A 26300-nucleotide genomic window follows, 5' to 3' on the forward strand; every position below is an offset into this window, starting at 1 on the left:
CAATGAATTAATATAGATAATTAATTTGTTAGATGATGAATCACTTTTATTATTCATTGATCTGAAGTAGGTCTAAATGGACCTTCACTTGGAAACACTCTTGTGATGGTTAATTTTATGTGTCAACCTGACTGGGCTAAGGGAATGCCAGGAAAAACTTATTTGGTGGTGTGTCTGTGTGGGTATTTCCAGAAGAGGTTACCATTTGAGTTAGCAGACTAAGAAGAGATCCACCCTTACCAGTGCAGGTGGGAATCTCCCAATCAGTTGAGGGCCAGAATGGAACAAAAAGCTAAAGGTAAGGCATTTATCTCTCTTCAGGAGCTGGGACATCCATTTCTCCTACACTTGGAGGTCAGAGCTCCTGGTTCTTAGATCTTATGACTCTGGGACTTAACACCATCAACTCCTCTGGTTCTCAGACCTTTCAGCTCACACAATTATACAACCAGCTTTCCTGTCTCTCCATAACTCCATGAACTGATTCCTACAATAAATCTCCTCTTATATGTCGGTATGTATTCTGTTGGTCTTGTTTTTCTGGAGAACCCTGACTAATATAACTCTTTAATTGTTAGTTATTCCTTTATTTGAACTATACCAGACACTGGACTAGTGCTGGAGATTTTTTAAATGATTTGCCTTCAAGAAGCTTTCTGTCCTAGAAATTAAATATGTGTCTTTGACATTATAGTTTAATATTACTATAAATATTAATGTATTTACCACTTTAAAGATATTTAAGAACATTAAATCACCTAAGGCCCTCCAAAAAAGTTCATTTTTAAAGATGTATTTTAAAAATGTATTTTTATCTAATGCATTTCATATGTTTCACATAAATAATTCTGAGCTTTCCCCAGACTAGGACAAAGTAATGGTTTGTATATTTTATTTAATTGTATTTATACTGATTATTATTTATATGAGTCATGGTTTCTTTAGTATAATGTATTAGCATATAGTATAGTTTATGTGTGTGTATAATATATATATATATATATCAACATTTAAGGTTTTGGCTATATTTTTAGGGAATAATAAATTGAAAACCTTATAATATTTAAACCATGACTTAGTTTTATATATAGTATTTGGCATTAGTGTATTTGTGTAAGTACTACATTTCTCATAATAAGTACTATAAGTTTAGCTATACTTATATAATAACCATAAGTATATATATATTAATATAAAGATGAATACTAATAATTTCTTTTAATTTCTTGCATTATTATTTTAACACCTAATATGTGCTATCATTAGTAAAAATGGTGAATCAGTTAACACTTAATGAAAAGGGCTTAATATGTTAGCTTTTCCAGGAATATTGAATATGGGTTATGGAGCCAGACTGCCAAATTGTTCAGTTCCTTGCTCTCTCAACATACTAAATATAACCTTGAAAAAGTCATTAAATTTATCTGTGCTTCAACTTACTCACTGGAAAAGTAGAAAATAATATCTGCCCCTTCATAGAGTCATTGTGAGAATTACCTTAAAAGATTCATTTAAAAAATGTACATTACATAATCCCTGACACATGATAGTGTTCAATAAAATTTTATTTTTCTTATAAATTTTTTTCTTACTACTACTACTATTTGGAATTTTGCAGGACATAGAGACTCTGTATCATATAGTTAGAGGAGATATTTGAGGAAGGGGAGCCTGTCACTGCTCATATATTATCATAGTATACCAGGTCCTAAGCCAGAGTTTAAATACTGGAAGATTTTTACCCTTGGTATCTAAATTTGTACACAAAAAACTTCAAGTATTTTTATTTCCTTATAGAATGTTAATTTACTTATATTTTTCCTCTCAGTCCAAGGTTAGAAAGTCCACACCATTTTGTAACTTTGTACTTTAAAGAATAAATATTTAACATGGAGTCATTCAGAAGATGTCCCCTATGTTGAAAACAACTTTATTTTTCTCTGAAAGACATGTGTATATGAAATTTGAAAATATAGGCTTTACACTGTATGCCTGTAGAGACAAGGAATGGATATATTAAAAATAGAAAAAAAAGCTCTAAGGAAACTTTTAAAAATATATACTGCACTAGTAAGGATATAATATTTGAGAAAGGCTATGATTCGAAAGCATGATCAGAAATTTTCAAATAGAGCATTGAATTAGATCTCTAAATACCACCATGCACTCAGTAAACAGATTTAGCTGGCAGTGCAAATCAAATTGGGAAAACTGAACATCTCAGTAATGCTGCCAGTTTCTCAAGCCTCAAAGGTTTACATCTTTGAATTCTTGCCTAAGTCAGTATTATAGTATATGGAATATTCCATGAGTTTAATTTAAGCCCTGCATTTAAAGATATGTAATTGTAATTCCACTCCTTAACTATAAACTTATAGGAGATTTGAAGGAAATAACTGGCTACAAATGGGATAGTTAAATAGGAAAATACAGGCAGTAAATGTGTTTTGAATGCCTATTTCTCTCTTAGGATTAGATTTGAGGCCATTAGCTGCTATAACAAATAAACACACAAATGTGCAATAGCTCAACTACAGTAAACATTTATTTCCCACTCAAGTTCAAAAATGGAAGTTCTTAGTTCATGGATAGTCTGAGCAGAATTTAGAGACCCAGGCTTCTCCAGTTTCAGTTCAGTTCAGTCGCTCAGTCATGTCTGACTCTTTGCGACACCATGAATCGCAGCACGCCAGGCCTCCCTGTCCATCACCAGCCCCCAGAGTCCACTCAAACTCATGTCCATTGAGTCGATAATGCCATCCAGCCATCTCTCCAGTTTAGGATCTGTTATTTTCAGCATGTTGTTTCCAGTATGGCAGACTAGGCCTCAGCCAATCAAAAGGGAAGGGAATAAATATCATCAAGTGGAAAGGTTTCCTAGACAAGACCTGGAAATAGAACAGGTCACTTATAGTCGTATTCCACTGGCTGGAACTCAGTTACATGGCCACATCTCACTTCAAAGGAAGTGGGAAAAGAGTCGAAGGTAGGCCCAGGATGACAGGCCACAGCCACACTCCTTTGTATAGACTGATCTCCGAGGACTGCAGTTTCCTCTGCTCAGTCTCTAGTGCCCTCCCAGCTGCCTCCATCACCTCTTCAACTGCTGGAGGAGAGCAGTCTATTTAATTCACAGTTACGTGTCAGCCCTGGGTGTGAATTTCAAAAGCACAAGACTGAAGAATGATTACTCATTCCATAAGAAGACAAATAGAAAATTTTGTTGTTTTCTTGGTTGTGATGTTGTGGGTTGGGTTGGTTGTTTGGCTGGTAAAACAGGTTCAAAAAATACTTTGAGCAAAGTCCTTCATCCATTAAAAAAAAAAAAAGGCAAGTTCTAAAAACCAGTCAGATTTTTGAAAAATGGGAAAGTACAAATTAAATAATAGCTAGTATAAATAGCATCTGTTTAATTCTGGCTTTTTCTTAATGTCTTTAGCTATCCACAATGTAAAGTTTTGGCAGATTGGTGTCTGTACTGGTATTAAGTAAAAGATGTATCTCATCAAGTCAGCAACAGAGACCATGTGTTAATTCCTATACTTATTTTGTTCCAAAACTGAAATCTTGACTCTTTCAGAAACTTACTCCACCCACATACTGTCCCTTCTCTGTTGATGCAACTCTATCCTAAGAGTTTCACAAGACCAAAATTTAGAGTCATTTTTAACATCTTTCTCTCATACCTCTTAACCAAACTTGTCTCTTCTCTTATCCAAGAGATCCTGTTGACTCAATGTTCAAAACACCCAGAATATGAACACTTCTCCTCATCTTCACTTATGGATTGAATCCCCATCCTCTTTCGTCTTGATTACTGAAATAGACTCTTAACTAATTTCAGTGCTTTTATTTTTCCCTACCCATCCCCACCTATACCTCCATACCGTACTATACACACAGAGAGACTACTCTCAACCCACAGGGTGGGGGAAGAAGCAAACGTTCAAACAGTTAAATTCATCCGGGATCTACCGCAGTAATCCAGGTAAGGGGCAGTGAGTGTTACTACCGCTTTCTCCATCAGTCCGCTTCAGCCATAATGACCTCATTGCTATATTTGAACAAGCTATTCTCTCACGCTTCTCTCTAATGTCACTTCTCAACAAGGCCTTTCCTGAGTGTCCTATAAATATTTTGATGTGTTGCCCATCCTCCTACTCAGAATTTTCAAAGCCTCTTGAAATGAGTTCTCACTTTCTCTTTTCTTAATTGAGGTATAATTGACATATGAAATTATATTAGTTTCAGGTACACAACATAGTGATTTGTTATTTGTGTATACTGCAAAATGATCACTATAAGAAGTCTAGTTAACATCCATTACTACACACAGGTACCAAAAAAACGTTTTTCTTATGATGAGTACTTTTAAGATCCGCTGTCATAGCAACTGTCAAATATGCAATACATGATTTTTTATTATAGTCACGATGCTGTACATTACATCCATGTGATTTATTTGTAACTGAAAATCTGTACTTGTGCCTTTTGACCCCTTTACACTTTTTTTCTGAGCCCCACCCCCCACCTCTGGTAAACACAAATCTGTTCTCTGGATCTATGAACTTGTTTTAAGATTCCACATGTAAAATCATATGGTATTCCTCTTTCTCTGTTAGACTTATTTCACTTAGCGTAATGCCCTCAAGATCCATCCATGTAGTGGCAGTGGCAAATGGAAAGATTTCATTTTTTATGACTGAACAATATTTCATTGCATTTATTTATAATACCATATTTTCTGTATTCATTTATCTGTCAGTTAGTGTTGTTTCCATGACTTGGCTATTGTAAATAATGCTGCAATGAGCCTGAGGGTGCATGTAGTTTTTTGAATTAGTGGTTTTTGGGAGTTTTGTTTTTTCTTTAGGCCAATACCTCGAAGTGGAATTGCTAGATCATATGGGCTTCTGTTTTTAAGACTGGAAGGCCTACCCCCACCCCCATACTGATTTGCATAGTGGCTGCACTAACTTACATTCCAGCAGTAGTCCATAAAGGATCCTTTTGCTCTGAGTCCTCACCAACACATGCTGTTTTCATGTCTGGTGGTTTCTTCATCTTTGTCACAAGCATTCTTGCCGCATAACTTCTTAGCCACAAAGCAGTTTTGCCATAAAAGATAAGTAACAAAAAATAAAAGGACATTAAAAAGAATGTAAACAGGAAACATCAGAAAGGAATAGACTATTGCAAAATACAAAATATTTGAATACCTTTAAAATATGTGTAGGCTCATGGCAATACTTCTCAAAAAAATTTATTTCTTGGCTTGTACCAAAACACTTGTCTTCCAGGCCTTTTTTTCATAGTATTTTATATCTTTTTTTTTTTTTGGCTTGTTGATCCTTCTCCTTGTTCAGAATCATACTTTTTCTTTTTTCACTAAAATGTCTTCCTTCATTTAGATAGATTTTCCAAATACTAGGAAACCTATTTATAACTGAGCTTTGTACTGTGTTGTGAAAACCTTCCACACTATTGGTTTTTCTTGGAATGTTATTGTCACATGTCCATTGAGAGGCATTCCAAAGTCCTGTGGGAAATGTGTATTTGGCCTCTTTCTCCTTCAATTTACTGTATTTCAAAAACAAAAAAACAAAAGCAACTTTTGGTGCAAAGTCATCATCATCTGTCATGCTTTTTGTACATCAAACCAAACTATCAACCATTTATTTTATTTTTATAGAAAAATCACCATATAGCCAATTAGTTATGCTGCAAAACTGTGGCAAAATGCTTGTGGCAAAGATGCTTAGAGCAAAAGTACCTACAAATGTTATGTCTTGGCTTTTTATATAATAGCCATTCTGATAGGTATAAGGTGATATCTCATTATGGTTTTGGTTTGCATTTCCCTGATGATTGATGGTACAGAACACCTTTTCATGTACCGACTGGGCATCTGTATGTCTTAATGGAAAAATGTCTATTCAGATGCTCCCCCCATTTTAAATCAGACTGTTTGGCTTTTTAGTTATTGAGTTATGTATTGTTTATGTTAACCCCTTATCAGATGTATGATTTGCAGATATTTTCTGTCATTCAGTAGGTTGCCTTTTCATTTTGTTGATTGTTTCCTTTCCTGTACAGAAGCCTTTTAGTTTAATGTAGTCCCATTTGATTATTTGCTTTTGTTGCCTTTGCTTTGGTGTCTAATCCAAGAAATTATTTTCAAGCCTGGTGTCAAGGAGCTTACCTGATTTTTCTTTTTTATGTAATATATAGTACTCTAACATTTTATAATTTGCATGATTTTTTATATTTATTGTTTGCCTCTCTTCTAGAGTGTATACTCCACAGAGCAGAGATTTCTTTTCTCTTTTTCTCATTTCTACCTTTCCAGTGCCTAGCAGAATATCTGGTGCATAATAAACACTCGATGAATATGAATACCTCCCTCTTAGAGATTTGCAAAGTCAATTAGTACATTATATTCTCTGAGATAGTCTTCTATAAAGAAAACTATGTAACTATAACCCCGCATTTCTCATATTTACTCAGTGCAACTCCTTTTTCATGGAGCAACTGTTAGCATACAATGGAATTATCATTCTGAAGCTTATAATGGAGAAATATTGCTCTAGGTCAATAGTTTAAAAATAATAATATCCAAATGGGATTTAACCCAGAAATAAAATGTGGGCTCAACATATGAAAATCAATGAGTCTCCTGCAGTGCAAGCAGATACAGTACCGTCTGAGCCACCAGGGAATCCCCCAGTCACAGCAATGTGCTGTGCTTAGTCGGTCAGTCGTGTCTGACTCTTTGCGACCCCATGGACTGTAGCCCGCCAGGCTCCTCTGTCCATGGGATTCTCCAGGCAAGAATACTGGGGTGGTTGCCATGCCCTCTTCCAGGGGATCTTCCCAACCCAGGGATCAAACCCAGGTCTCCCACATTGCAGGCAGATTCTTTACCATCTGAGCCACCAGGGAAGCCCAAACATAGTAGTACAATATATTAGCTAAATAAAAGATAAAAGTGACATGATTATCTCAATAGAGTCACAGACAGCATTTTAGAAAATCCAAAATTCTTTTATGATATATTCATTGGAAGGACTGATGCTGAAGCTGAAGCTCCAATACTTTGGCCACCTGATGTGAAGAACTGACTCATTTGAAAAGACCCTGATGATGACACTCAACAAATAAGTAATAGAAGTAAAAACTATCAGCCTGCAATATAAGACACTAAAATTTAAGATCAAAACTAAAATTAGAGTAACCAGGAGACTTTCACCTCAGATTCTAGCTTTGTTTGCCAACCTATCATTTTCAGTGAGATTAAGATGTGTTAACTGTATGGGGAGGGGATATAACATATATACTAATACACACAGATTCTACTGGGATATACTGGGAAGCACTGTAACTTTTAAGATCCCTGAAAAGTTTTAGCCTCTAAAGAGATTCGCCAAACCAAACAATCATGAGTTTAACGGTCAGTGACTAATGTGCACCATCTCCAACCTTCCTCTCCTGACTCAGAGAATGAAATGTTGCCAGTCGAGCCTGAGAGTAAAAGCGTTGAAGCACCAAGTGGCTTTCTAACAAATTTAGACTTGACAGTTATTCTGTCCTTCTCTTGCCTTAGGGTTAGTCCACAAGAACACGGCACATTTTCTGGCTGCTGAGGGACATACACGCTAAGCTATCTGCCTGCAGGCAGTTTTCCAGGATGGGTGCCCTGCAGATCGGGCTGTAGGGTGTACTTGTGACAGCTGTTTGACAACACAGGGGAAGGATGTCCAGAGGAGATTGTGGGTGACTGCTAGGCCAAACTTCTCAACTTCTCATTAGTCTCCTTTTATAGAGTTAAGAGCTAACCACAAGCAGTTGCATGCTTTGATAAAAGTGGATTGTAGAAATGGAAATAAAGGCCATATCTGGCATGCATTTTAGGCTCAGCTCTTTGAATAGTTGAATGTAAACCATCGTCTTTTATGGGGTAGTATCGTCTAGCAGGTATTTTAAAAGCTTTATGTTTTATCTGATATTGTTATATAAATTAAGCCATTTTCAGTTCAGGTCAGTTCATTTGCTCAGTCATGTCCTACTTTTTGCAACCCCGTGGACTGCTGCACACCAGGCTTTCCTGTCCATCACCAACTCCTGGAGCTTGCTCAAACTCATGTCCATCGAGTCAGGGATGCCATCCAACCATCTCATCCTCTATTGTCCCTTTCTCCTCCCGCCTTCAATCTTTCCCATCATCAGGGTCTTTTCAAATGAGTCAGTTCTTCGCATCAGGTGGCCAAAGTATTGGAGCTTCAGCTTCAGCATCAGTCCTTCCAATGAATATTCAGGACTGATTTCCAGTCAATATTCAATATTGACTGGTTTGATCTCCTTGCAGTCCAAGGGGCTCTCAAGAGTCTTCTCCAACTCCACAGTTCAAAAGCATCAATTCTTTGGTGCTCAGCTTTCTTTGACACTTCCCTGGTGGCTCAGATGGTAAAGCATCTGCCTACAATGCAGGAGACCCAGTTCCCTGGGTCAGGAAGATCCCCTGGAGAAGGAAATGGCAACCCACTCCAATACTCTTGCCTGGAAAATCCCATGGACACAGTCCACAGGGTCGCAAAGAGTCAGACACAACTGAGTGACTTCAGCCTTCTTTATGGTCCAACTCTTTCATCCATACATACCGACTGGAAAAGCCATAGCTTTAACTTGATGGACTAAAATGACTTTAACTAAAATGACTTTGAATAAGCCACTTTGGGGTAAAACAAATAGTATCTGAATATCAGTATTTAAGTTTTCTAACATAAAATCATCTGGAATAATTTGCCTCATTCTTAGAGCCTAAATTTTCCTGCTTATGAACATAGCAATAGTGAAAGTCATCTTTCTATTTCTTGTGTTACCAGGGAAGCTATTGTACAGATAGTGTAAAATAACGCTCTGAATTTAGCCTTGAATGAATGATATGGGCCTGAACTAAAAGAATATAGGACCTTATAGGGTGCCTTCTTGGGATCCAAATTTAAAAGGCTAGTTTATCTTCCTACCCTTGCTTATCTTTTGCTTTGATTTTATTACTTAGTTCTTTAGCTTGTTATGTTCTATATGTATTTTGTAAGAGCCTGGACAAATCCTTTTAGAATAAAGTGAGGGTGTAAATAATATAATTTTAATTAAATATAATCATTTAGTTGGATTTTCTTGAGCACATGCTGGATGATTATGGGGATGATGAAACAGTAGAAAATCTTAGTGTTTTATTTAGGAACACCAGCTCGCTAGCCACTTAAAATGCATAAACCATGTACACATAAATAAGGCTCTCCTTAACATTTGGGAGAAATTTTAAAATAAAAAATAAAATAAAAAATAAACTGGAAGTGAGCATTAAATATTTATCAATATACTTTTGTACTACTTGTTATGTGCCAGACACTATTCTGGTTGTTTTACATGTATGATGTATGTTCTACTACTACCATCCACACTTTGCAAATTAGGAAACTGAGGATCAGAATGGCTAAGTACTTTGCTTAATGTCACACTGGTTAAAAGTGGTCAGCAGATTTGAAACAAGACAGTCTGACCATGGGGTCTATTACACCATTAGGCAGTGTTAGCTCTTCAGATGGCACAGGCAGTTGTATAAATACCTCTGTGATTCTGAATCCTAAAGGCTCAGTAGCATCGTCCTGGGAAGGGGTGAGGGAAATTAAAACACATTCTGATACCTGGGCCCCACTTGGAAATCATCATGTATATTTTCTAAAATCCCTACAGGGATTAATAAACAAAAGGACAACATTCTGTTCTTGTATCCTATGTTAAGAACTGCTGAAATAGATGAACCACCAATTTCAGTTCATAAACCAAAAAGCAGCAAGGGCTTTGAAGGGATAGTCTTATGTTCTGAGCAGGCTTTCCAAAATCTTTGGAATGGGGGAATGATTAAAATGAGTGCAGTGTCATAGTGATGAAACACTTATGAGAATAATCATGACCCAGTGAAACCAACCCATGGACACACAGGTTCCAAGTTGTCTCTGTCAACAAAAGACATCACAGTTTCAGGAGTAGGGTGTTACATTCTGTAGTCAAGAGAACACAGATATTTAATTCCAGTGAAGGAGAGCAGACAAAACAATATCTCTTTCACAGCACGTGTAGGTTACACTTTCCATTAATAGAAATGGAAAGAACTACCATTGTAAGGTAGCCACTCACCAAGCTAAAAGTACAGCTGTATAATCCATTTTTACTATTTACATGAAAAAAAATCCCTTTAAACCTATGTTTTATGGTCAAAACTGTGTGAAATATCTTTAATTTGTGATAGAAGATTACAGAGATGGAAGCTTGGTTTACTGAGTTCATTTATTCTCTGTTCAAAAGCCAGACTTTATTTGGAGTAAAGAGAGAGTCAAGTGAGAAAGAGGTGAAGTGAAAGAACCTAAGTATACCAAGTCATAAAACTTACGTGTGTATTTCTCTTGAGAGTTGTTGGTTCCTCATGGAGACAGGATGCAGTGCCTTTTAATGTCAACCCTCCCAACTCTTTCAATTATTTTAGTTCCTGGAGTTTTCCAGATACACAGAGGATTTAACAAATTACAAAGACTACATGTATGAATTATTCACTGAGCTTTTTTGTTCATAGCCACACTATTAAATGCAATTGTGTTGGGTGCCAAATTCCTGAAAAGCAAACAAACAAACAAACAATGGTTTAGATGCTTCAAAGCCTTTTGTGACATGATAGGAGTATAAGGAAGTAAATTAATACCATGTGTCTGCAAAGGCTGCCCATGTTTATTCCTACACTAACACCAAACCAATTTGTTAATGAGGTGACTTAATAAGATGATAGTTATAGTTTCCTACTTATATTTCACTGTGAGGTTCTTAACTTGAGGGAATAAACTTCTACCTGTACCCAGAAACTCAGTCTTTCACCTAATTTTATCTTGGCTGCCATGTGGTAAATAGTGCTTAGCCTTTATGTGGCTTTTTTTTTTCCCTTTCTTTCTCTTCAGGCTTTACAGTTTTATGGAGCAGTTTTACAGTTTGGAACTATAAAGGATCTCCTAGAGGATTTGCAGGCCTAACTCCATATCAGTTTGAATAAGGACAGGGAGAGCATTTTGGGTGATCCTTCAAGGACTTCCCTTTGCAAGGTATTACAGTAAATTGTTTGATGCTAGGGAAAGTATCTACAATACAATAAGAAAAGTGATAGCCAAAATAATAATAATCGTAGTAATAATTTGTCATTAATGATCATGTGGGGCGTTCTAGCTTGTCATTTTCCCTGACTTAAGTAGTTTGAAGAAGCGAGCTAAACAAATTAATACTCTTAAGAAAAAACAGAGCAAGTAGCATTTCAGATATTTTCTGACATGGTAAAAACATCTGTTGCTCTACAAACATTCTCTAGCCAAGGGACATTATCTGAGGGTCATTGCACAGAATCCATAAGGGCCCATCTTTCTCTCTTGACCTGCACTCTGCAGCGTCTGAGCTTGCCGAGCAGACCTGGTCTCCTCCGTGAGATTGGTAGGCAGGTGCCAGTGGAGTCCGCTTTGTAGGGCCAACTCCATCTGCCAAAGGGCTCTAGATGTCCACTTCGAGTCAGAGTTACAGAACACTGCCATGGAGTCTCAGCTGCATTTTCTATTTCAGCTTTACCAAACATTAATGCACTGACTTGTTCCCAACATTTGTGGCTACTTTCTGCCACTTGGGACTCAGAGAAAGGAGTGGGTGACTCATTGGCTCCTAACATTTTTTTTGACTCCTAACTTTAAATGGCCACCTTAGGCAAGTTGCTTCACCTTCCTATAATTTTTAAGAATAAAACAAGAATGCTCAATACTAAGATCCCTCCAGGCATTTCAGCTTTACTAGGTAACACATTTTTTAAAGCCAGCTGTAGCTGATTACCATTAAAAAATATGTATAGTCAGATTTGCGTGGATGTGGGAGTAAAAGGAACCCTTGTGTGCTATTGGTAAGATTGTAAATTGGTGCAGCGGCTATGGAAAATAATACGAAATACCCTCAAAAAAGTAAAAATAGTATTACCATGTGATCAATTTCCACTTCTGGGAATATATTCAAACAATAAAAACACTGACTCAAAATGAAATCTGCACCCCTTTCCCCATGTTTATAGCACGGTTATTTACAATAGCTAAGACATGGAAACATCCTCAGTGTCCATTGTCGGATGAGTGGATAAAGATGTTGTGTATATATGCAATGGAATATTATTCAGCCATAAAAAGAACAAGAAAATCCTACTGTTTTGTAATAAATCTTGAAGGCATTTTGCTAAGTGAAGTAAGTCAGATACACAAAGACAAATGCTATATGATCTCACTTATAATCTTAAAAAAAACAAAACAAAACAAAAACCCAAACTCATAGAAAAGGAGATCAGACCTGTGGTTACCAGAGGAGAGGGTGAGGGAGTGGGGATGGGAGGCGGACGGTCAAAGGTTACAACCCTCCAGTTATGAGATAAATAATCACTGGGGGTGTAATGTACAACATGATGGCCACGGCTAACACTGAAGAATGATATGTGGGCATATTGTATCATTGTGCTTTTCTTCTTTGCACTTCAGAGATGTTAGATTTTTCACAGCTGAAGGTTTGTGACAACCGTGAGCTGTCAGAGGATGGTTAGCATTTTTTAGTAATAAAAAATTTTAACTTAGGGTGTGTACATTTTTTTAGACATAATGCTATTGCACACTTAATGGACTGCTACTACTACTACTAAGTCACTTCAGTCGTGTCCGACTCTGTGCGACCCCATAGATGGCAGCCCACCAGGCTCCCCCGTCCCTGGGATTCTCCAGGCAATAACACTGGAGTGAGTTGCCATTTCCTTCTCCAATGCATGAAAGGGAAAAGTGAAAGGGAAGACGCTCAGTCGTGTCTGACTCTTAGCAACCCCATGGACTGCAGCATAATGTAAATATGTTTTTATAAGCACTGGGAAACCAAAAAAAGTCATGTGACTCACCTTATTGTGATATTCGCTTTATTGTGGTGGTCTGGAACCAAACCTGCAATATCTCCAAGTTATGCCAATATAGGAAAGTTATTATGAGAGTAAATCCTAAGAATTTTCACATCACAGGGAAGAATTTTCCCCTTTTTTGTTTCTTTTCTTGTTTTATCTATGTAAGAAGATAGTTGTTAGCTGAATCGGTTTCACAATGAATGTAAATCAAGCCATTACTTAAGCTTATAAAGTGATGCATGTCAGTTATCTCTCAATAAAACTGGAGCTGGGGGCAGAAGTAACCAGATGTGCACTTCTCTCAAAACACTACACTTATGTTCAGGTCTACAGATTTGTAAGGCTTTGAAGTAAGAATTAAGAATACAAAGTAAATTCTCATTTACACTATTTCTCTCTATTCCTTTAAGATAGTGGATCAAATATTAAAATATCTTTTATTCCCATTAAAGGAATTTTACAGTTATTATTATTTTCTTATCCCATTTTGGGTACAGATTGCATCTGGAAAATTCAACATGTTAAAAAAAAATGTGTGTATGAAATGATATATGGATCCAACATGCATTCATGAAATAAATATTCCAGGACTTATCATCTCCAAAGCCAAATTGCTATGAATCAAAAACTCATATATGATTGCAAAGTATTGCAGCGACATAGTTTTGCCTAAAAAGGAAAAGAATAGAAAAGAGAAGAGTTTCATTCTTTGAACACCTAGATGTGCTAAATATCATGTTAGAGACATTTATATGTTTGTGTAATGGAAACGCCTGTGACTGTTTTGTGATGTAGTTATTTTTATCCTCATTTTTATAGAGAAGTCATTTGAAGTTTGGAGAGATTGAACACATGCTCAGCAACACACTGTTAGTGAGATCTAGAGTTTGAATGCCTATCTGATGACCCCAGAACCCATGTCTTTTCCAAATCATTCTTGCCATGCGCTGGCATGAGCTGCACTGCGCGGTGGCCGTGGCGAGAGTGCAAAGCTATGATGACAGGCTGGCTGTTCACTTTTGACAGGATAAACTCCATTTCTACTCCCAGCATCTATGCTTTGTTTTTTTCCTCATAGAGCATCTATTCAGTAATAAGCCTCACATCCCCAGGAAGCAATTGTCCCATCATTCTTAGAAGACTGTTATGTCCTTAAATGTTAGATGGAATGAGGTCATACATCAGGCCCATGGTGACTGGTCTTTGTTTAATGTTTGGTAATGCATTTGTCCTAAGGTCAAATGGGATTATTACCAGAACTCTACTGAAACATAAAAGGCAAATGGAAAAGAGACAAGAAAACAGGATTGGTTTCAGATCTCAAAAGAAAACCACAAAATGGATCTGATGATGAAAAGCAAAACCTGGAGACAAAAAGCAGTAATAGAAATGTATTTTACAAATGGCATAAATATTTGCTTGAAAGACAGATTTCAGTTTAGCACAGCAAATGAACAAAATGAAGAAAATCCTTGTTTCTTTGCTGTAGAGTGAAAGAAAAAATAGTAACAGATGACCTTAAAAATAGAAACTTTAAATAATACTTCGTATGTTTTATTTTAAATAGCATACATATAGGAACGTATATGCATTTTCCTACATATATACAAGTACACACCTCAGTGAATTTTCATAAAAAGAACACACCTTGGCAATCACCACCTGGATCAAGAAATAGTACGTTTCCAGGATTCTGGAAGTCCTCCTCCAGCCCCTGCCAGGTGCCTCCAGTGCAAAAGTACCTCTCCTGTCTTCTAATGCTATAGATCAGTTTTGCCTGTTTTTGACCTTCATATACACAGAATCATACAATGTATATTTGACTTCTTTCGTTGGACTCTTAGGAGATTTTACCCTTCTTGTTACATGTAGCAGTTCATGTTCATTGTTATCTAGCATGTCATTAAATGACTGAAATGAAGTTTACTTGTCCATTCTGTGGTTATAGATATTTGAATTGTTCCCAGTTATGGCTATTATGAATGCTTAAGCATATGCATATTCATGTACCTGACTTTTGTAATTCACATACCTCTTGCATATGTACCTACAAGTGGAACTGCTGAATCATTGGCTGTGCATTTGTTCAGTTTTAGAAAAGATCTTCTGAAGTTGCTGTATCAGTTTATACTCCTACTAATGTGCAGGAGTTCTAGTTGCTCTAAACCATTGATTGAGATTGGTATTGTCAATCTTCTTGTCTAAAATTAAGACATTCTGGAAGGTGTAGGGTGATATCTTAGTGCGGTTTTAATTTGCATTTCCCTTTTGACAAATGAGGTTGAGAACATTTTCATATGTTACTGGCAATTTGGCTATGCTTTTTTGTCAAGTATCCATCCATGTAAGTCTTTTACAACATATTCTAATATTTTTTCTATCTTTTTTCTTACTGATTTGTTGGACTGTGGAGGGTGGTTCTCTTTTGGTTTGTGTATTGCAAATATCCTCTGTTTTGTGGCTTGCTTTTCTTAATACTCTATTTTTATCAACAGAAGTTTTAATATAGTGCTGTAGTCCATGGGGTCGCAAAGAGTCGGACACGACTGAGCGACTGAATTGAATTGATACATCAATATTTTCCTTTTTGATTAGTGTTTTTTATATTCTGCTTAAGAAATCTTTTCCCATTCAGAGTTCATGAAGGTATTCACCTGGGTTATCTCTATAAACTTTATTGTTTTACCTTTCACATTTAAATCCCAGCATCACTTTGAATTGATTTCTGTGCGTGGTAGGAGTTTCCTTTCTGAAAAAACAAACAAACAAACACCTGTCTTAGTCAGTCATCCAGGACAAGAGTAGGAAATCACAGTAAAGTGAGAAAAAGTATCTAATTGCAAAACAGTCTTAAAATATTGTGTACGTTTGGATTACTTGTGCTTGAAGATGGGATACTTATTTATAAATATTTTGGTAGCTATTATTATAGAGTCAGCAGCTTTGTCCGGAAAGGATAAGAAAGAGACATGAAGTAACTTTTTTTGGACACTAAAAAATACAAAACCCTGGTTATTTATGTGATGAGAGGGTAGGCAATCCCCTGTTCAGAATGAGTTCAGGAGCTATAAGCAAGAGTTTTACAGTCAAAAAGAACTGGGTTCATATTTCAGTCTTGCCACTTACCAGCTGTTTCTGCTGCAGTTATCTAACTCAGCCTGTGTTCTCTTCTGCACAAAGTCATAAGCCACCTTCCTGGTTAAAAGGAGGGGCAGTTGGATACTGTGTATGCCTATTCATAGTTGCGTCTCCAGCACTTACCACAGCATATGTCACACAGTAGGCGATTTCCCATCTGTTTACACTATCTCTATCAGTTATCTGCATTCTAATTAGAATAAATATAAGGGTTCCCTTGAGGGCTAAAAAGTAAGAAGTCATGAAGTAACTTGGAAAACATGAGAGCTATGTGCTGATACTCAAAAACAAAGTTGATTCTTAATAAAAGGAATATTATTATTTTCCTTTTATTATAATAAAAGGAATGTTATTATTTTGAAATATCATTGAAAGATCAGAAGTATAGTAACTAGCATGCCTTTGCAAACCCAAATAGTGCTAGAAAGACCAATTTAATTTTATTTCTTTTTATATAGCACTGTTTATAAAGGAAAAACTCTTTACTCTTCAGTAAGGGTTTTTCATTTCATCCTACCCAACGTTCCTGGGAATATACTAAATTCTTGCCCCTGTAAGTGTGGGCCTTGGCCCTAGATCAGCAGCATAAATATCATCTGGGAGCTTGCTAGAAATGCAGACTATCTTTCAGACCTACAGAGTCAGAACCTGCATTTTAGCAAAATCTCCAGGGGATGAAGCACTTTCATTTTGAGATGCACTGGACCGGTCAGTAGATTAAAGTATCTACTGATCTGATAACCCACACTTCAGAAAAAAATAAATAAAAGCTAGGAGTGGAAGCAAGGATAGAAGGACAGAGAACTGAAGAAATGGCAGTCATCCTATACAAGGTCAGTTTATTTGTCAGCAAGGCCATTTTGACTGCAAGTCCCAGGAATCGGGCACTGAATGTTCTCAACTAGGACTGTTTATCTTTCCATTTATCATCATTTTTTGGCTCTTTTCTTCAGTCTCAAAAAAAGTCGTAATGATTGGATCTTACTTTTGATTTCTATCTTAGCTTAAAGAGGATTTCAGCAAACTAAATAAAAATAAAATGGAGGAAAGGAAGGAGGCAAAGTCTCTAAAGAGATTGGAGCCCTGGTCTTTAATATTGATTCTGCCAGAAACTCTTCTCCTCCTCAGCCTCTGACCTAGAGTCCAAACTCTTTGTCTATAATTTCTGTGTCTGCCCTTTGAAGAGGAAAAACAGCATGAATGGATTAAGCTGCAGAATTTATAGAAAGTATTTTTTGTTAGTTGGTTTGAAGAAGTAAACTCTGGTGGATTGAATAAATTAAATGAGAGGCCCAGCTCACTGTAGTGGTCTATGAACATAAAACTTTGTGAATTGCTGCATGGTTAAATCCATTCTGTTAGTGGGTACCTCCAAAGACTGTTTGTGGTTAACTATCTTTGTTAAAGAACGTTGGTAGAATAATGACAATAATAACAATCACTAATATATATGGTTTGATATATATCAGATGTGTAAGTATTATGGATATAATCCCATGTTTAGTTTTCTCAATATTATGGAAGAGTTAGGGAGATTTTATGTAAGTATTCATCTACTGAGCCCTAGTAGGTAAGAGAAAGTAAAAAGTCACAATAACAAAAAATATTCACGAATAAGATGGCTACCTACAGGATGAATTCCCAGTCAAACAAGCATCACTTCTATTTAATGCCAGTATCCTAGTACAGAAGCCAAAGCCGTCTCTTGTTGTCTTGTTAATTGTATCAAACATCCAGCACCACAGTGAAAGCCACCAGCAGACACACATCCTTGGGCTGGGGACTACACCGAGAAGGTCAGGACCTTCTGTGCAGCTCTCTCTCTCTGTCCTGCCTGCTACAGTCCAGCTGCTGCACCTCCTCTGAGCCACTGAAGCTCTCTTTCTATCCCAGCTGATCTCACTGCTGATGAAGCCCCCTACTCCCAGGGTAAGGGAGCCTTTCCTCTTTCACAGCTCTTTCCCAGGGGTGCAGGTCCCATCCTAACAACAAAGTGTAATTGTAGATTTTGGAAAAGGTGAAGTTGATTAAAAATATGTTTTTCTCTCATCCTACCTGGTTACATGGTGATCTTTCTTACATTTTTGGTCAGATGAGATCTTCTGCCAGCATTCTGCATGTATTCTATGAGAATTGTTGCTAAGTCGCTTCAGTTGTGTCCGACACTGTGAGACCCCATAGATGGCAGCCCACCAGGCTCCCCCGTTCCTGGGATTCTCCAGGCAAGAACACTGGAGTGGGTTGCCATTTCCTTCTCCAATGCAGGAAAGTGAAAAGTGAAAGTGAATTCATTCAGTCGTGTCCGACTCTGCGACCCCATGGACCGCAGCCGACCAGGCTCCTCCATCCATGGGATTTTCCAGGCAAGAGTATTGGAGTGGGGTGCCATTGCCTTCTCCTGAGAATTGTTACACATGTGCATGTATTTTTGATGTATTTGTGGAAGGAAGTAAGCTCCATGTGCTTCCATTCCACCATCTTGATCCAGCTCTTATCTATTTGTATATAGGAGAACCGAGGCTTTACCCGGCTCTAAAAACTAAGATCACAGTTGGGCATCCATTCTGTAAGATCCAGTCTTAGTCCAGCAGAGTATTGCCACTAAAGTTTGGATTCTGAGGACAAGAATTTGACCAATGAAGCCAAGAAAATAAGAGAAAGGAACTTTAAATCCCTGAGCTCTAAAGTTGTTGAAAGTTACTATGTGCATGCCTGCATGCTAAGTCACTTCAGTCATGTCCGACTCTTTGAGACTCTATGGACCGTAGCCTGCTACGATCCTCGGTCCCTGGGATTCTCCAGGCAAGAATACTGGAGTGGGTTGCCATGCTCTTCTCCAAGGAATCTTCCTGACCCAGGGATCAAACCCACGTCTCCTGCATTGCAGACAGATTCTTTACCCATGGAGCCACCTGGGAAGCCTGTGAAAATTATTACTTGATGATAAAGGACATAGAATAGTATCTAGGAAGGTCACTGAATTTATTATTTGGAGGTCAAGATGCATCTGCTTCCTTAGAGAAACTGAATGCAACTGGTAGTGAAAGAATTTTTTTCTAGAAATATGGTATTTGTTGGAGTATTTAGTTCAAAGCAAATATGAAGAATTAGAGATCTATAACCATAAAAGCATGTCATGCAAGCCCAGTGCTACATTCTGCTCAAGTTCATGGACAGTGAATATGTGGTTGATTGCACATCCAGTTGGAAGCAACTGATGCAGTACCTAAGGGACCTCTGGATGCAACCTCTCATTTACAGACACACTGAAGTTCCCAGACTATGCAGGTGTATGTGCGAATTACAGCAGTGACGAATCTCTCATGATATAAACTGCATGATAACTGGGATGTCCGCTGGGCAGCACATCTTTTAATTCTAATTGCTAAAATGACAGCCATGTCTATTCTTCCTTTTCACATATTTGAGGAAAATTAATCTGCCTCGAATTTTTAGTTAGGTAAGCATGATATCCTTGGGGGAGGAAGGACAGAGAACAATTCTTTATGGCTCATTATCAGATCTCCCACTGGCTCAAATTAAGTGCAATTTTGTTACAGATGTAAACAACAAAAGCAAAAAAATTTACTGGTGAGAAAGGTATATTTGAACTGGGGAAGGTGGATGTTTGCCAGTATCGATCCTAACTGGAGAATCAACTAAGAATATTAACCCTCTTGGGAAAAGTCAGGGTAACAAAGAAATTGCAAGGCACACAATGAAGTGTTTTCTAATCAGATTGCCTTAGTGGATAAAAATGAGGCCTGACCATCCAGGCCAGATGAAACATATTTAAGCTAATGTACCACCCATGTGTTTAGCATGTTGTATGAATTATTCTTCTACACATATAATTTGCTTTACTTTTTTAAAAAAAAACTCACTGTATATTATGAGATAGAGACATGAATGCTTATTACTTTAGACTTCTAGGACAAAATAAAATAATTGTGTATAATTGGTAAGATGAATAATATGGTGATTAATGTTTAGTTGTGCACATTTGCACAAGTGAAGTGACACCAAGCTGGATGTTCTGATATGCACTCATGTGAAGGGTAAGTTTTAATATTTAAGCTAGGATGTCTAAGGTCAGGTTGTATGGAATGGGTGGATTAGGGTCTATACAACTCTATAAATGTGTGATGGCTTACAGGAAAGGTCAGAAAGGTCTTAGAGAATATAAAATGTTCTAATACTAATAGTAATGAAAATCACAGGCACAACACTGTGGATCCAGGGTGAATAAACTGTGAATGAATGAATGAATGAATGAATGAAGTATTTAGTCAATGACTTAGCTAAAAGCCTACAAACAAAACTGAGAAATGCTTAAAGTGTATGAACACAAGATCATTGGATGAATATTTATATAAGCATGGGAAAAACAGAGCAATAACCCCAACAGAATATATTTGGACATGTCAGCAAAAGTCTCTCAATAGCCCTAACACTGCAGAAAATGGCCTGCAGCATTTGGCCCTAACTTATCAGCTTGGAAAATCCATCTGGGCAAATCATTGTCACCATTTTTTGTGTGTAAAGTAAAATAATCCTCTTCTCTACTGGAGACTAGAGGCCTGGTCATAATCACAGGCACCTCATTTGAAAGACTCAACCAAGGGAATGTGTGTGTAAAAGTACAAACAGCCACTATAACAAATGTCACTTCACCCTGCCACATGTTCAAATAAATCATCTAATTTCCAAACCCCACTATCTATATTGAATACCATATTAGGCAACAGAAAGGAATTTATAGGATGTTTATGAAAGTTTTCAAATAATGCTAAGACAGGTGGGCTAATGACAGACAAAAACAAGGTAAGGGCTAGTAACCAGAAAAGACTGGTTAAGAACTAATGAACTAAATGCAGGCCATTTTCTGCAGTGTTAGGACTTTCAAGAGACTTTGGCCAACATCTCCAAATGAAAAGAGAAAAAACATCTAGAGTCACAAAGGACAATAGATTAAACCTATTTTCTCAATCCTTAGCCTTACACTGTCATATGATGCTTACAGATATAGGATAAATAGGAAAACGGGAGCTAGAAAGTATTTTTCCCCTCAAAAATAATATGTAAATCTTAATTTAAAACTTTGTATTTGGAGACCATATATTGCCCCTAAAAGTGGGAAAGAGAAGAGAGTCTTGAAAGAATCTTAGGAATAATAAATAATTTAAAATATGGAAAACTCAGCAGTGGCCACAGGACTGGAAAAGGTCAGTTTTCATTCCAATCCCAAAGAAAGGCAATGCCAAAGAATGCTCAAACTACCGCACAATTGCACTCATCTCACACACTAGTAAAGTAATGCTCAAAATTCTCCAAGCCATGCTTCAGAAATACGTGAACCATGAACTTCCAGATGTTCAAGCTGGTTTTAGAAAAGATAGAGGAACCAGAAATCAAATTGCCAACATCCACTGGATCATGGAAAAAGCAAGAGAGTTCCAGAAAAACATCTATTTCTGCTTTATTGACTATGCCAAAGCCTTTGACTGTGTGAATCACAATAAACTGTGGAAAATTCTGAAAGAGATGGGAATACCAGACCACCTGACCTGCCTCTTGAGAAACCTATATGCAGGTCAAGAAGCAACAGTTAGAACTGGACATGGAACAACAGACTGGTTCCAAATAGGAAAAGGAGTACGTCAAGGCTGTATATTGTCACCCTGCTTATTTAACTTCTATGCAGAGTACATCATGAGAAACGCTGGACTGGAAGAAACACAAGCTGGAATCAAGATTGCCGGGAGAAATATAAATCACCTCAGATATGCAGATGACACCACCCTTATGGCAGAAAGCGAAGAGGAACTAAAGAGCTTCTTGATGAAAGTGAAAGAGGAGAGTGAAAAAGTTTGCTTAAAGCTCAACATTCAGAAAACGAAGATCATGGCATCTTGTCCCATCACTTCATGGCAAATAGATGGGGAAACAGTGGGAACAGTGTCAGACTTTATTTTTGGGGGCTCCAAAATCACTGCAGATGGTATGTGCAGCCATGAAATTAAAAGATGTTTACTCCTTGGAAGGTAAGTTATGATCAACCTAAATAGCATATACAAAAGCAGAGACATTACTTGGCCAACAAAGGTCTGTCTAGTCAAGGCTATGGTTTTTTCAGTGGTCATGTATGGATGTGAGAGTTGGACTGTGAAGAAGGCTGGGCACCGAAGAATTGGTGCTTTTGAACTGAGGTGCTGGAGAAGACTCTTGAGAGTCCCATGGACTGCAAGGAGATCCAACCAGTCCATTCTAAAGGAGATCAGTCCTGGGTGTTCTTTGGAAAGAATGATGCTAAAGCTGAAACTCCAGTACTTTGGCCATCTCATGTGAAGAATTGATTCATTGGAAAAAATCTCTGATGCTGGGAGGGACTGGGGGCAGGAGGAAAAGGGGACGACAGAGGATGAGATGGCTGGATGGCATCACCGACTCGATGGACGTGGATTTGGGTGAACTCTGGGAGTTGGTGATAGAAAGGGCGTGCTGCGGTTCATGGGGTCACAAAGAGTCAGACATGACTGAGTGACTGAACTGAACTGAACTGAAGTCTTATGAAACATTAAAGATGTTTAGATAAGAAAAAGAATATCTGTTTTCTGAGAGTCTTACATTTATTTCAGAGTAGTATAAAACAAAATATTTTTATATTGATTTTAGATAGAATGGAACTCTTTATAGCCCTTTTACAGGAGGATGATATCAAACCCTTATAACTACAATGAACTACTGGCTCATACCCACTAAGAAGGTTGTAATAAAAAGACGATGGACAATAACAAATATTAATGAGGGTGTAGAGGAATTGGAACCCTCATATATAGATCATGGGAATGTAAATTGTACAGTCACTTCGGAAAACAATTTGTCAGTTCCTTAAAAAGTTAAATGGGGACTTCCCCGATGGTTCAATGGCTAGGACTCTGCTCTCCCAATGCAGGGGGTCTGGGTTCAATCCTCAGTCAGGAAACTAGATCCCGCATGCTGCAACTAAGAGTTTATATGACACAACTAAGACCTGGTGCAGCCAAATAAATATATTTTTAAAAAAAGTTAAACAGAGTTATCAGGTGTGTGTGTGTTCACACACTCTTTCCTTGCAACCCCATGGACTATAGCCTGTCAGGCTTCTTTGACCATGGAATTTCCCAGGCAAGAATACTGAAGTGGGTTGCCATTTCATTCTCCAGGGGATCTTCCCAACCCAAGGACGGAACCCTTGTCTCCAACACCTTGTGCATTGGGAGGCAGGTTCTCTACGTCTCAGCCACCTGGGAAGCCTAGAGTTATCATGTGACTCAACAATTCCATTCCTTATAGATACCTAAGAGAACTGAAAACATATATCCGCAGAGAAACTTGTATATTGATATTCACAGAAGCATTATTCACAATAGTCAAAAGCAGAAAAATCGAAATGTCAGTTGATTGAAGAATGGGTTAACAAAATATGGTGTATCCAAACAGTGGAATGTTATTCACTCATAAAAGGGATTAGTACATGCTATGACCTGCATGAACCTTGAAAACATGCTAAGTTAGAGAAGCCAGACATAAAAGACCACATACTGTATAACTCCACTTATATTAAGTGGTCAAAACAGACAAATGTATGGAGGTGGAAAATAGATTAGTTGATCTAGAGAGGGGATGGGGTTCGGGAGTGACAGGGAATAGGGTCAGAGTTTCTTTTGGGCATAATGAAAATGTTCCAGGATTAGAAATATTTTGGAATCATATAGTGGTGATGGTTGTACAACTTGGTGAATATAGTAAAAGCCACTGAATCATATACTTTAAAAGGGTGAGTTTTATGATAGGTGAATTATATTTCAATTTAAAGAACCATATAAGTGAGTAATTAATATTAGGAAAATAGCTATATTTTAGAAAAAATTTTTTCTAAATTTAACCAAATGATATCTCTGCTTCCAGTAGAGGGGTGCATGTTCGATCCCTAGTCAGGGAGCTGAGGTCCCACATGCCTCTTGGCCAAAAAGCCAAAACATAAAACAGAAACAATCTTGTAACACATTCAGTAAAGACATTAGAAAAGAGGATAATGCGCATCAGCTGTTCCCTCTTCTTTAGGAAAGATGAAATGAAAATACTGGACTGAAATGAAAAGGTTAATTCTACAAGGTCTCTGCCCACATAGACTTCCCTGTACAGTGGAATAGACAAACATACCAACAGATAATTACACTGCATGAAACACATGGGAGGAAAAGCGAGGGATCTTTACAAGGTAATATAACACGGAAGAGAGGTCTACCCCTGGGTGGCATCAGCGCTTAAGGAGCTTTAAAATTAGTATAAATTGATCTGAGTCTTGATGCAAGAATGCATCTTCCCCAGACACACAGGCTGTGGACACACATGCAGATACAAACTTCATGAGTCTGCAAGTCATTCTGTTGGGCTAGAACGTACAGAGATTTTGCAGAAGAGCTGATGAGGCTCAAAACGTTTTGTTTTTTTATGAGGAATGAAGCTATGAGCTCTATTTCATAGGACATGGAGACCCATGAAAGATGATACTCAAGGAAGTGAATTATTCATATTTCATTTTAAGCAGATCATGCTGGCAGCAATGAGAAGATTGAAGGCTACATGACTAGAGCCTGAGAGATTCTTAGAGAGTAAATGATTAAGGCAAGTAAAAGAAGAAGCACCATTAGCAGGAATAGGGATAAGGTGACCAGGTACAGAGAGACATAGAAAGTCACTGTGAGCTGAGAGAAGAGGACGGAGGGAGAATGACTCATCTTTGACTCAGGCAGAAAGACATTTCCTTGTGTTGTTTACATTTAAATTGTAATGTTTAATTTGAAGTGTTTGTTCCAGGATTAGAAATCTAGTTAGTAGAATTTTGAGTTTTCAGAGAGGAGGAGAATGTATGAGCTGGAGATATTTATTTGAGGGGTCATTAGAACTTTCCTGAACTAATGGGCATGGATAAGATTGAGCAAGAAGAACTAATTTAAAAAGAAAAGAGGGCAAAGGCCAGAAGCCATTTGAAGCCTAGATTATGGATAAGACAGCATAGAGCCTGGCACGTATTGCTTAATAAGTATTTGTCAAATGATTGGACAATTGAATATCATATTTGCTCCCAAGGATAGCAGGTAGAATGAGGGGTTGAATATGGACTCAAGAAAGAAGGATGCCACAGAATCTTCTTTTCTAACTGTTAATAAATCACAATGAGAAATATTGGAAATTTCAAGTGTAGAGATGAGAGTGCTGACGAAATGAGTATGAACAGAAAAGCGGGCTGAAGACAGTTCTAATCTGGCAAAGGAGGCAGACCCAGCAACTAAGACAGACGGGCAGCCAGTGAGATGGGGGTAAAGGGAGATGGGAGTGGTTTCTCGGAAACAAAGTGAAGAAAATGGAGAAGGGGTAGTCACTGCTCCAGATGCTGCTGAAAAGTTAGATGAGGACTGAGGTTTTTATATCAGATATGTCAAGGTGGCTCAAATGGTAAAGAATCTGCTCACCCTGCGGGAGACCCAGGTTCGATCCCTAGGTCAGGAAGTTCCCCTGGAGAAGGGAATGCAACCCATTCCAGTGTTCTTGCCTGGAGAATCCCATGGACAGAGGAGCCTGGCGGACTACAGTCCAAGTGGTTGCAAAGAGCTGGACGCGACTGACACTTCCACTTTTCACGGCAAGGTAGAGAGCGTTAGTGACCTTAACAGATGATCTTACATGAAGCTGAAACAGGAAAAAATCTGACTGTAATGGGTTCAGGAGTGCTGTGGAAGAGTCAAACGTGTGGGTTCAAGTAAAAGATTCAGGCAGAGAATAGGAAGTGAAGAAAATAGAAACAAGTTTGGAGTTCTAGCAAAAAACAGAGTAGAGAAATGGGCAGAGCTAGCAGGGGATGAGGAGTCAAGAGAGGGGTTCTTTTTAATGAGATGAGAGATGTTCCACACATTTTTAGTTGATGGGAGTAATTTAGTGCAGAAAGAAAGGATGGTGCAGAAGAGGGAAGAGATCAGTCCAGCCTCAGAGAAGTTAAGGAGGAAGAGGACCCAGTATACAAGTTGGGAGAATAAGAGGTTGGTAGGAGCCGTGCTACTGTGTGAAAAGCAGAGGATGTGGGTCCAGATGTAGGAAACTCAATATATTTGGT

The 26300-nt window shown here is 37.8% G+C and overlaps 1 long non-coding RNA gene across 1 annotated transcript; it reads right to left on the bottom strand.

The window, feature by feature from the left end:
* Positions 1–2521: 2521 nt before the first annotated feature.
* LOC138442278 (uncharacterized) lies at positions 2522–18544 on the bottom strand. The gene is made up of 6 exons (XR_011257614.1): positions 18200–18544; positions 15693–15755; positions 10454–10671; positions 5220–5580; positions 4982–5092; positions 2522–2888 (listed from the first exon to the last, which is right to left on the bottom strand). It is a non-coding gene; the product is annotated as an uncharacterized lncRNA (long non-coding RNA).
* Between the last annotated feature and the right edge of the window lie 7756 nt (positions 18545–26300).

This window comes from Ovis canadensis, chromosome 6, assembly GCF_042477335.2.
Source record: "Ovis canadensis isolate MfBH-ARS-UI-01 breed Bighorn chromosome 6, ARS-UI_OviCan_v2, whole genome shotgun sequence".
Taxonomy (NCBI): Eukaryota; Metazoa; Chordata; class Mammalia; order Artiodactyla; family Bovidae; genus Ovis; species Ovis canadensis.